This window comes from Cryptomeria japonica, chromosome 10, assembly GCF_030272615.1.
Source record: "Cryptomeria japonica chromosome 10, Sugi_1.0, whole genome shotgun sequence".
Classification (NCBI taxonomy): domain Eukaryota; kingdom Viridiplantae; phylum Streptophyta; class Pinopsida; order Cupressales; family Cupressaceae; genus Cryptomeria; species Cryptomeria japonica.
Window position 1 is genome coordinate 282,151,760 of NC_081414.1, and position 12,037 is coordinate 282,163,796.

General features: G+C 34.2%; 1 protein-coding gene across 1 annotated transcript in view; it reads left to right on the forward strand.

The window, feature by feature from the left end:
- LOC131075836 (MADS-box transcription factor 13) overlaps positions 1 to 12,037 on the forward strand; it is a 51,810-nt gene that overhangs the window by 14,410 nt on the left and 25,363 nt on the right. The window lies entirely within an intron of this gene.

The window sequence follows — 12,037 nt, forward strand, 5'->3', positions numbered from 1 at the left end:
ACATTGAGAATCAAGACATCTCAAGTAGTTGCAAAACCCATTTTTGTTAAACTATTAGTTTAGAACTTTGTTAAGCATTACAAGTGAATCAACAACTTGGTCTTGCTTAGTGATTGAATCCTGTATATTAGAATTTTGTAGAAATTTTTGAAATGCTTCGAAACATCCCCTCTTAAATAAAATTTGTAATATATGCATCTATGGTTGACTGTTGTCATTATATTGAGAATCAAGACATCTCAAGTAGTTGCAAAACCCCTTTTTGTTAAACTATTAGTTTAGAAATTTGTTAAGCATTACAAGTGAGTCAACAACTTGGTCTTGCTTAGTGATTGAATCCTATGTATTAGATATTTGTAGAAATTTTTTAAATGCTTAGAAACATCCTCTTATATAATTTTTTAGTGAGAACATGGTCAGGACAAAACAAGAAAGTGGGATAATCTAGTAAAATATGTGGACAATGATCAAAAGACACTACAAATTGGACAAAACATAAATAAGCAAGCACACCCACCCACCCACTTGGAAATATGACAATAATTTATAAAAAGAAAAATGTTATTATAATATATAAAATGGAATATATGTTGTGCACTAAGCAGTCCATTTTTATACTATATTTGCTTAAAAAATTGAAATTTGTCAACAACCACCTTCAGAATGTTAATAATTGGATCATCCAATTGAAAAAATGAACACTTTCTTCAACAAAAGTATCTTGATTTGAATCATCCACTTGTTCATATTGTGACATTTTCTTCTAAAATTTCTTAGAAGTTATCTATGATCTTATTGATCTAGTAATTGAATGATTAATTTTTTCTCAATTATATGACTCTTCTTGTAGCCTATCAATAAATTATTCTTTGAAAGTATGAATTGTACTTAGATCATCTCCAGAATAAATATTTGGTATCTAATCTAGACTTGCAAAGTCACCCATCCCTTTTATTATATTTTGGATCACACTGAAAGATGACCAAAATGTTCTTTACACCTTTCCAAAGTTCCCTATATAAATTTATAATTTTGTATCCACCTCCTATGTAACAACTCATTAATTCTCTCTTGAATCTTTTCATTTGCAAGGATCTAATAATCTATAATTACAAGTTCTAAAAGAAAGGTGAGATAATCATCAATTTCTTTTTTTCTTATTCAACACCAACTAACATTTTCATAGAATCATCTCTTATTCAAGTAATGGAATGTGTATGAGATCTATTATTAACAATAGAAAAATTATTGATTTTAGCAGTACACAAAAGAAACAAAAACAATAACAAACACAGTGAGCCTAACCTGGAATAGAGGTACGATGAGGAACTTGGATCTAAAATCTGGTACCAAAAGTGTTGGATATAGGTGTTGGGCACGCCATTCTAAAGGTGTCTGCAATTTGCAGAGGTTAGAAGGAATGCAATTAGGAGGCTTTAATATACATATATCCCATGAATCCAACCCAAAACAACAAGATAGGCGCATCCAATAGATTAGGCTTGGGTTTTTTGCCTATTCAAAATATATCACAACTTATTAAAATTGACTCTGCATTGTTTTATGACATCCATCATCAGATATAAACCTACACGCACGAAAATGGGGGTAAAACAGTTGTGTTGTATAGGTGGCATGGGAGGGGGAGTTTTCTCAATGGAAGAAGTTATATCTTGTATAATTGGGGAAATAATGGGCTCTTGAGAATTGTAGGTATGTATTTGGTTACGAGGAGAAGATTAATTTGGAATAATGCATGAAGGGGACAACAAAATTTAAGGACTTTCTTGGTGCATGATTGTCACCGATTGTTAGAATCTTCAACCATTTTGTTGGAAGCCCATGTTTTTCCTTCATATTGTTTAGCCACTTTTTTGTTCTCTAATACTATTTTTTTTCTTTGGTCAAATATTTAATTTTCACTTGTCTTTTCCCCCATCTATTCTCAAGAGTGGCTTAGAATAAATTTGTTCATTTCTATAAATAAGATCATTAGCATTTACATCATCTCTTATGCAAAGATTTTGTAGTTCGTACACGAAAATAGGGATAATTCATTCTCTCTTCTTATGTAGCATATATGATCTTTTTTTCTAATTATGATTATTTATTAGCTAAACCACAACTATTCATTAGCTTTCAAATTAGTCTAATTATAAAAATTGATAATGATCACATCCCAATTAAGTGTTTGTTCCATAATAATAATTAGTGTACAAACACAAAAAAACCACACAAGGACCATATCATTTAGATATATTTCATGTTCATAGAATGATTGGTGGCTCAAACACGTATTATTTAGACAGAAGGTGATGACTTTAGTTGCACATCATAATTACAAACAATGACTAGTTTAAGCATACACAGTATATAGATAGTGTACTTTATTTACATGCATCATGCATATACATAGTATTTGTCATACAGTGTTACTAGTGCATGCACCCATCACATAAATTAATATAAATTACTTCAACATCACATGGTCTCATAAAGATCAATTGGAAAAATAGAAGTGGATGCAAACTATCTCATGCATCATCCCATCACCTAGTTAATTAAAACATTGTTAGAATAAAAATTCTATGTACTGTTAATGGTCATATTAGTGTTGTTAGACATCTTAAATGTCTACAGTAGCAGTAAGTTAGTTAGTTAGTGAAATTCGAGGGTTTTTGTTTTCTGATTTTCGTGAGTCTTTCTCATGAAAAAACGAAACCCTTCTTTGCAAATTCGTGGTTTTTTTTCAGAGGGAAAAACGAGGGTTTTTTTCCAGCATCGACTCTTCAAAACCCACGATTTTTTGACAAGATTTTCTGTGCAAAGGGTTTGTGTTTTTCGCATCTGAATTTCTTGGTATCCTGAACAGGTCAGATTTTTTTCTGGGTTTTTTTTTGTTGCGCGAAAAAGGTTTTTTTTTGTGGCTAGGGTTTTTTAAAAAGAAATAAAAAATCTGCCACCTAGGTTTTTCAAAATCTCAAGTAGGTCACCGTCAGATTTTTCTGGGTCTGCAGAATTTTTTTTGCCTAGGGTTTCTGCACATTCGATTAGGTTTTTGACCCTTCAGTTCAAGTCAAAATTGTATTCTGATTGGAGATTCTTGGTGGGTTTTTCAAAACCTCAACTAGGTCACCATCATATTTTTTTGGGTTTACAATTTTTTTTTGCCTTAAGAGGGTTTCTGCAACTTTGCCTAGGGCTTTGACCCTCTTTTTCAAGGCAAAATTTTTTCTAGTTGCAGAATCGTTGGGGGTTTTTCGAGATGTGATCTGGGTTGCTTTTGGATATTTTTTGGGTGCATCATTTTCTGTGCCTTGGTTTTTGAACAATCGGATTTGACCCTTTAGTCGAAAAATTATTCTGATTACAAATTCCTTGTGCGTTTTTCAAGACCTTTACTAGGTCTTCCGAAAAAATTGTCTCGAAAATCGTGCTAGGGTTTAAGTTTCTGCCTTCGAATTTGACTTGCAGAATTTTTTAAACCCTTTGTTTTCATCTGTTGTTTTTCGTGCCTTAGAACTTGTGCCTTCACCAATTTGATCTTGAGGTACGTGATGGTATCTTTGACGAATATAATGCTTAAAAGAAGCGAAAAATTCAACGACCGCAACTACAACACTTGGAAGAAGCGTATGTTAACAATTTTTAAGTACCGATGTCTTGATGCAGTTGTTTTAGGTACGTCTCAATGTCCAACCACTGCCGGAAAAGATCAGGACAAATGGGATGAGTGCAAACGCGAAGCAGTCATGCTCATCAAACTCTGTCATAAATGAGCAGCTACCTTAGGTACCGTCTGGCAAAACAACAAAGAAGATATGGGATCATTTGAAGAGTCTCCATGAAACCTCTGACAAGAGAAGAGTATTCTTTCTGAAGAACATGCTCTTTTCGATTATGATGGACGAAAGGACACCTTTGCAGGATCACCTGACCAAGATCAAGGACATCCGTGACCAACTTGAGGCGATTGGTCGCACAATGGAGGAAGAGGACATGGTCGTCATCACAATGAAGTGTTTGCCAAAATCTTATGAGCATTTCATTGAAATGCTGAATATAACTTTCACTCACCTCGATTTGAAGTTTTTCAATCTTTGTAATAATATTTTATAGAAATATCGGTGGCGCTAGTAGTTTGGACGCAGTACCAGTTCCACCTCCACCGAGCAAGTGTTCTTTGCCATATCTTCTTCGAATATAAAAGGGAAGGCTCAATCTTCTTAGCCGAAAGACTCTGATTCTTCTCAGGACAAGAAGAAGAAGAAGAACGTTCAGTGCAATTATTGTCTAAGTTTGGTCACATGAAAACTGAGCGTCGAATTCGATTGGATTTTGAACAAAAGAAAGGAGGGTCTCAACACAAATAAAATATCGCCGAACACTTTGAACAGAAAGAATCTACTTTCTATGCTTTTATGGCCAAGAGAACAATAGATCCAATACACTCTTCTGCTTGGTATATTGATTGAGGGGCTTCGTGGCATTTTACTCATCTTCTGGATTGGTTCACGAAATTTGAACCATTCTCGGATTCAATAATCTTCCAAGTAGGAGAAGAGTACACAGTTCCTGGTAAGGGCACTGTCTAGATTCACTCAAGAGGTAGAAATATAATTTTTCTTGATGTCTACTATGTTCCAAGCATGGAACATAATCTCCTCTCTGTTAGTTAGATCATGAGGCATTCTCCTCAATTAGATGTTGTCTTTAGTTCGTCCGTCTACAACATCATTGATAGGGAGACTCATACTACAATCGCTCTAGGACTCAAGGATCATGGTTTGTATAGACTTGCTAATTCCGGTGATTCTCAGGAGCATGCTTTGGTTGCTAGGAGTACATCCATCAGAATACTTTTGCATCAGCATTATGGGTACTTAAACATGCAGTATCTCTCTTAGTTATATCGGGAGGGTTTGGTTGCTGGTCTACTTGAGATCCAACCTCAAAATCATGGAGTTTGTGCAGCCTGTCAACCTGGGAAGCAGCATGGGACACCATTCTCGGATGGTGATTCTTGGTGAGCCTCCAAGGTCCTTCAATTGGTTCACGCTAATGTATGTGGGCCAATGATCACTCCATCTGTTATTGGTTGCAGACACTTCTTGTTATTTGTTGACGATTTCAGCCGTAAAATGTGGGTGTATTTTCTCAAAAATAAATCGGATGTGTTCAGTTTTTCAACAATTTAAGGCCTTAGTTGAGAAAGAATCCAGTTGTTAGATTGTCACTCTAAGGTCATATAATGCATAATCTCATAATTAGATCATATCTGAAAAGGAATTTTAATGCATCTCACATAATGCACCATGTGGGTTCCATCATTTTCCCTATATATTGCCACCTATGATGACATGTGAACATCCCATGCTACTTGTTTCTATCACTGGTAAGGGCATAAGCATAACAATATGCACAAAACTTGAAGTTATTTACAAAATTACATAATGATCAAATAACAATCAGAGGTAAATGTGACACTACTACATTCATCTTTTTCAGCTATAAAAAGGAATGTTAGTGCAACCTATACTACATAATAGCTTCCATTCTTTTTCCTTAGTCTTTTGTATTGTAAAAAAATGGAAGAGCACAAGATTAAATAGAAGATCAAACCATTACCATAGATACAATAATATAGAAAATTTATTATTAATTGCTTTAGATGGTTTTCCAATACATTGCATTGGATTTTGAAAGACTTATTTTCCAACAAGTAGCTACCCTATGGGAATAACTTCCCCAAAACTATCTAAATAATTTTTTTTAAACTATAAAGTATAAACTACCCATATTAATGTAATATCCAACATTTCCCCTTTATTACATTAATCTAAAGAAAGGTAGAGTATTGCAAGGTTGATCACAAAAACCCTTCTGGAGACTTTGACGAAGTGCCTTCACCAATCCTCCTCGCTGACCCAAGAAACATTGGATTGACCTCATCAATGGATCTCTTTACTGTAGAACTCGCAAACCTCTCCAGAACAGGAGAGAACATAAAGTTTCCTCAACCTCCTACACAATGTGACAACAACTTTCCTTCGAAAATCCACATCTCCTCTGAGTGTGTCAAAATGTCTCCTCTAGAGCTACATATAAGAGAACAACTTTCCTCTAAGAGTCGGCATCTCATCCGAGTGTGTCACATGCCTCCCTTGTTGTGCAAAAGATCAACCAAACGTGAATACATTGAATGCATTCACAAGAATCTCGTGATGCTAGGCTCCCTTTTTTTATTTAGGAACATTCATAAGCAATCGTAAGATACTTGGCCTCCTCTTTTCTTTAGGGACACAAATGATGTCGAGCCCCCTCTTTTCTTTAGAGACACAAACATGAAAACTGAAAGGTGCTTCCCATGTAATGAATCATCTCTCAGTGAGAAGCTAACTCAAGATGAGTGATGTCCCCTTGCCTCCATTTCCTCCAACCTCTGATTTACCATCTTTTAAAATCTAGCGATCAACAAGTATACCATAGATGACCCCAACAATTGAAACAATATGTGTAGCCATAAAATTCATCACAATTTTCATTAGAAATTAAAATATATTTAATACATCTAAGATAAGACTATCAAGAATTAATTCCCTTCACTTTATCTTGTAAAAAATATTCCTCTTATTTTCTTCCTATTTCAAAAATTCTTATTACACCTTTAATTTAAACATTACATCTACGATTTTTCAATGAACTATATATCAACACCTTCATTAGATTCATCTCCCCAACCAAACTGCTAAAGTTATTTCAAAACCCTAATTTCTATGCAACTCTTGCCTTCAAAAACAACTATCTGATTGTGATTAACCATCAAATCAATTAAGAAAAATAAAAGAAATTATCCAACCCGCGTGTAGGAAGAAGGACTTTAAAATATTAGAAATAGAAAAGGCACATAACGTTCGAACAAACCAAAAATACCAATCCAACCTGGCCACTTTCAGGCCTAGATATTCTCATAATGTATTCAATCTGCAGAAAGTTATAATGTACACTTTGTACCATGCCCCTCCCTCCATGCATTCCCTTAGAATACTTATTTGACGGCATCTACTTTCAATGAGGATGGTAAACCATAACGCATATATATGGTAAACCAGGGACTTCTGATTTGAACAGCTCGTGAAATATTAATAATTTCATCAAACCATTTTTTGGTTCTATTCTACTCTTCTTTCCGAAATATTTTGATTTGTAAAATTTCATTAAAAATGAAAAAGCTATTGCAATTGCAATTTTATTAGGACTGCAATCCGCATTTAAAATGCCTCATGAAATGTCCATTCTTCATAGCCACAAGACAGATAATTGCTCTGTCAAATAAAATGATATAAAAAATATATTATTAATTGTTTTAGATGGTTTTTCAGTACATAACATTGACAAGCAACTTACCTACAGGAGTAACTTCCTAAAAACTTTCTAACTAATTTATTTTATTTGAACTATAAACTATCCAAACTAATGTAATGTCCAACATGTATGGGCTATAATGATAATAAAGCATGTTGCATTCGTAATAATAATTTAATAGATAAGGTGCAGGTGTAACACACATCACATAAGACCGTTTATAAGATTCTCATAACTTGTTGAACTATCAAGTTAGTGGATTTTGATTTTTATCACTTCAAAGCCATCAGCAAGTATTATACATCCTAGAAGGGGTAATTCTAAGTATTATCCATCCTTGAAGGGGTAATTCTAGACATATATCACCATATGGCTTTGGTGATATGCAACTAAACCCTTCACAACATGGGTAGTACTTTGCATTCTAGGATATTTCGTAGCACTCTTCACCTTTGTGCTACTTGTGGAGGTTGGTTAATCTCGAAGATATGATGTTAGCCCATGGCATCTATCACTTACACAGTATTGGTGACATTTTGCACTTGTGGCAAACTTGGTTCCAGTGATATGCAACTAAACCCTTTGGCCACCTTTGAGATACATGTGATAACCAACTAATGTCCCAATACAACGTAACAATCAGTTAACTCCTCTTCTACGACAAATAGGATAGCTGATAGCACTCTTCACCTTTGTGCTATTTGTGAAAGTTGGTTAATCTCGAAGATATGATGTTAGACCATGGCATCCATCACTTACACTGACATTTTGTGTCAAACTTGGTTCCAATGTGGGGTTCATCTTATAGCCAGTATATATAATCTGCACATCATAAGGTGTAACAAATACTAGTCTAGTGGATCTAGATTTATGTCACAATCAAATAATCAATATAGAGTTTTAAAGTTTCTCGATAATTTTTTTTATTAAATAAGCATAAGAAAGGACTCAGACCCATTACACATAGCAGCTATCAAAACAAAAGAAACATCTCACAAACTGTAATACTAGAAAAACAAAGAGCCGACAACAAGAAAAAGCAACCAACAGAAAAAAGAGAAGAGGAGAGAAGAGAAGAGAGACGTACAGCTAGGGACCACCTGAGAAGCTACAGTTTATTTAACAGCTTGAGGCCTTTAATGGCCTGCCACTCCTTCTTGATAAATTTCAACTTTTATTCAAAATTCAACTACCCGAAAGGCAAACACATGTTTAACACATTAAATCCACACAAGTTACTCTCTAACCAACGGATATAAAAAAAATAATACCAGGTTAAAAAGTAATCAAATGTATTCACTTTATTAAATTGTTATTTAAGAAGACACTATTATTTAGACAAAAATTGACTAACTTTAGTAATATATAACAGTTAACTATTTCTAATTACATAGTATTGTGTATAGTACCAATCATAAATCATATCGTACATTTCTCCAGTAAACAGATACAAGAGAAAAGTATCCAAAGTATCCATTTATAATCAGGCACATAGCTAGATTAGGTAGACCATCCGTACTCAATAAAAGTAAACATTGTTTACACCATTAGATAAGATTAGGTGTAGGTTATCCTGGTTTATTCATAGTCATGTAATGCAAATTTAGCCTCAAATTGCAGCAAACTGAAAATGGAGAAATAAAATTTTTAATAACGCCCCCAAAACTTTGGAGTTACATCTTAAACAGTTGCAATTCCTTTGACCAAATGCTGAAAGGGGTTCTATAAAAACTAGATGAGTATGAAAAACAATACTTTCTTGCAACATAGTTTCTGCCAAATGTTAGTAGGACGGTTTTGACAGGATGCTGTCTGTATATACTTATCACTGGTCTGCAGCATAGTTCCTGCCAAATGATGCTATAATGCTGTCTTTATATAGTTTTCACTGGGCTGTAGCATAGTTCCTGTCAAATGCTGGCAGGGCGGTTTTGGCATGATGCTGTCTGTATATACTTATCAGTGCAATGTGTCTAGGATTGTATGTGGTTTGAAATCTTTGATGGCTTTCAACCAGTCATGCAGAATGAAATTTACAGAGTACGGTTTTTCATGTTCAGATGTTAAAAATTGATAGTAAACTGAATGGACCAATATTTTTATCAATTGCCTAACATTCTAAGTTATAGACCGTGTATGCATCAAAGAATCTAAAATTCTGTGTTTTGTTTAAGCTTCAAAATTTTTAACACTGGGTAGTAGTAAAAGCTTTCTTCGATAAATTTTGTATCTGTTATGTTCGAGGTTCTTTTGTACATACTCGGCGGATCAAAGAACCTTCGGGGACATGATCTACTAGTAAAGGTATGATTCCTGTCAATATTCCTCAGTTGGTCAACTTGGAGCAACTTCTTAGCTTGATAACCCTAAATTTAAACACGTTAATCTGCAATCAGCCCAACGGATCTTCATTATGGAGAAACCTTGGAAACGTTTCCTTAATCTGCAAAATAAAGTCAGATAATTCTTGTATCTAAATTGAATTTTCTATAACTCTCCCTATACAAAATGAAATTCACGTTTGTACTACGCCTAAAATCAAAACATTCTTTACCATTTCTTTTGTCTGAGTGGTGGCATTATTGATATGGTACCTCAGTCTGTAGTAGAGTGGCGCTCAGTTATGCGCTAAAAAATGATGCCATGCCATACTTTATATAAAAAGAAGTGTTTTGTGCATCTCAGTTGGGCGATTTAAATCTCCATTGCCTCCAAACCAATGAACTAATTATCCTTCTTATCCATGACCCTTTAATGCCCGCATGACTCTGTGTTATCCAGTTTTAATGGCCGCAATAGTACTAACTGTACTAAATGGCTTTTCAGGTCTTTTCATGAGGGCTGTTCGTCCAGCTAGTGCCGTCCTCATTTATTTCTATCTTTTCGTGCCTTTAGTATGACCTGTGATGCTATAATAAGAGATGTTTGTTTTATACAATTGATAATGTTTTTGATTAGGGAAAACAGGGTTTAAGGTCTTGAAACCCTTTACATCAAAGATTCAAAAGATAGTCATCAGAGTCCACCAGAAAAACAAAAGACAGCAACCACATAAAGGACAGCTGGCCGAAAACAAAAAGCCAATAGCAGAAAAAACACAATGTTCACAAAGAAACTAAACACCACACAACAGCGAAAGCAGATAAAAACAGCCAAGCCTAGGTGAAGTTCTTTAGCAATTCGGCAGCTTCCAGTTCCAATTGCTCCATTGTCACAACAGTCCTCTTGAGATCTTCAATGTCCCTGCTTTGGTTTTGCTTCTTCCTGGCACTTGCTCTTGTTCTTTTTTTGGGACCAGCTTCCTTATCTTGAGGGGTTTCGTCCTTCTTCTCAGTCGATGACCTTATCCCATTGGACTTGTTCGAGTTTGCTAATAAGGACCTTGATACTATCAGAGGCGGCCTTTAAAATCTCGTAACTCTGCTCCCCAATCTTTTTGATAATGTTCTTCTTTATAAATTTATATATTAGACTTGTAAAATAATTTATTAATAGATTTAAAATGAATTTGGATTCTTAAATAATGATTTTGAATTATAGTAATTTTGTATTATGGTGTAAGCATATCTCAATGTGTTTATGGAATCTTCATTAAAGTTGGTGTTGGCATTGGAAGATTGTTATTTATGTCTTCATTATAGCATGGATCCATGGTATTGACAAGCACCAATAATATTAGTATTGAAGTTGGTATTAGAATACTCCCAAATGAATTATGAAACTTGCATCACCTTAAACCATTCCATCAACGAATTGATCGATGTACCTATCATCAACAAGTTAAAATGGGATCCTTTGAGGGATGTGACAAGTACATATGTTTTTGAAAAGTAGGAAGGGGTCACTTAAATAATAAAATTTATAGTTCATCAACATTAAAGAAATGCTTTATTTTACCACATGATTATCAAAAGTGAGTAACAAGATTGTTAATAGGCTCATTACACTTTTCAATATGCTTATTCAAATCACTTAGTTATCATGCTATGAAAAAAATTGTTAGAAGAAGAAGATGATTAGTTCATCAAAAGGATGTAATAAAGAGTAAGTTTTTGGAATAGCATAATCTTTAAAGGTTCACGAGAACAACTTGAGTAAGATCACATCCACAAATATTAAATCCAAATATGTAGCATTCAAATATTGTAAATGGATATTAGGGCTTGCTTTCCCAGTATATATTTGATATCTAGATACAAGGAAATTGGGATGCAATGGATATGTGAAAACCTTAAAGACAAGTGGTGTATGATGTGGAGGATTATATATAATAGAATATTTATTGTTGAGCATGTTATCCAACTTTTTTGAAGGTTCCAAAGTCATGAAATAGTGTGTATCAATTGTAAAAATAAGCAAAAAATAGTGGTATGAGAAGTATGGGAAACAATTGAGGAGGTGTAATAAGGATGTGCAATATGAAGTAATGATATTGTTTTTGGAGGAATTGTAATGCCTCGTGAAGGAAACCTAGCGGAAACAAGCCAAGTAAACTCGAAATATTTTTTTTTGAAAACATTTCATTTAAACTTAACAACTTCAACACCAAGGATAATGATAGAAAATGATGCACTTTCATGATGATATACGCACAAGTGTCTCAAGTGAGACTACGACACACAATAACGTCTATTCAAGACCACACCATTACACAAGCAAGGTGACCATAGTG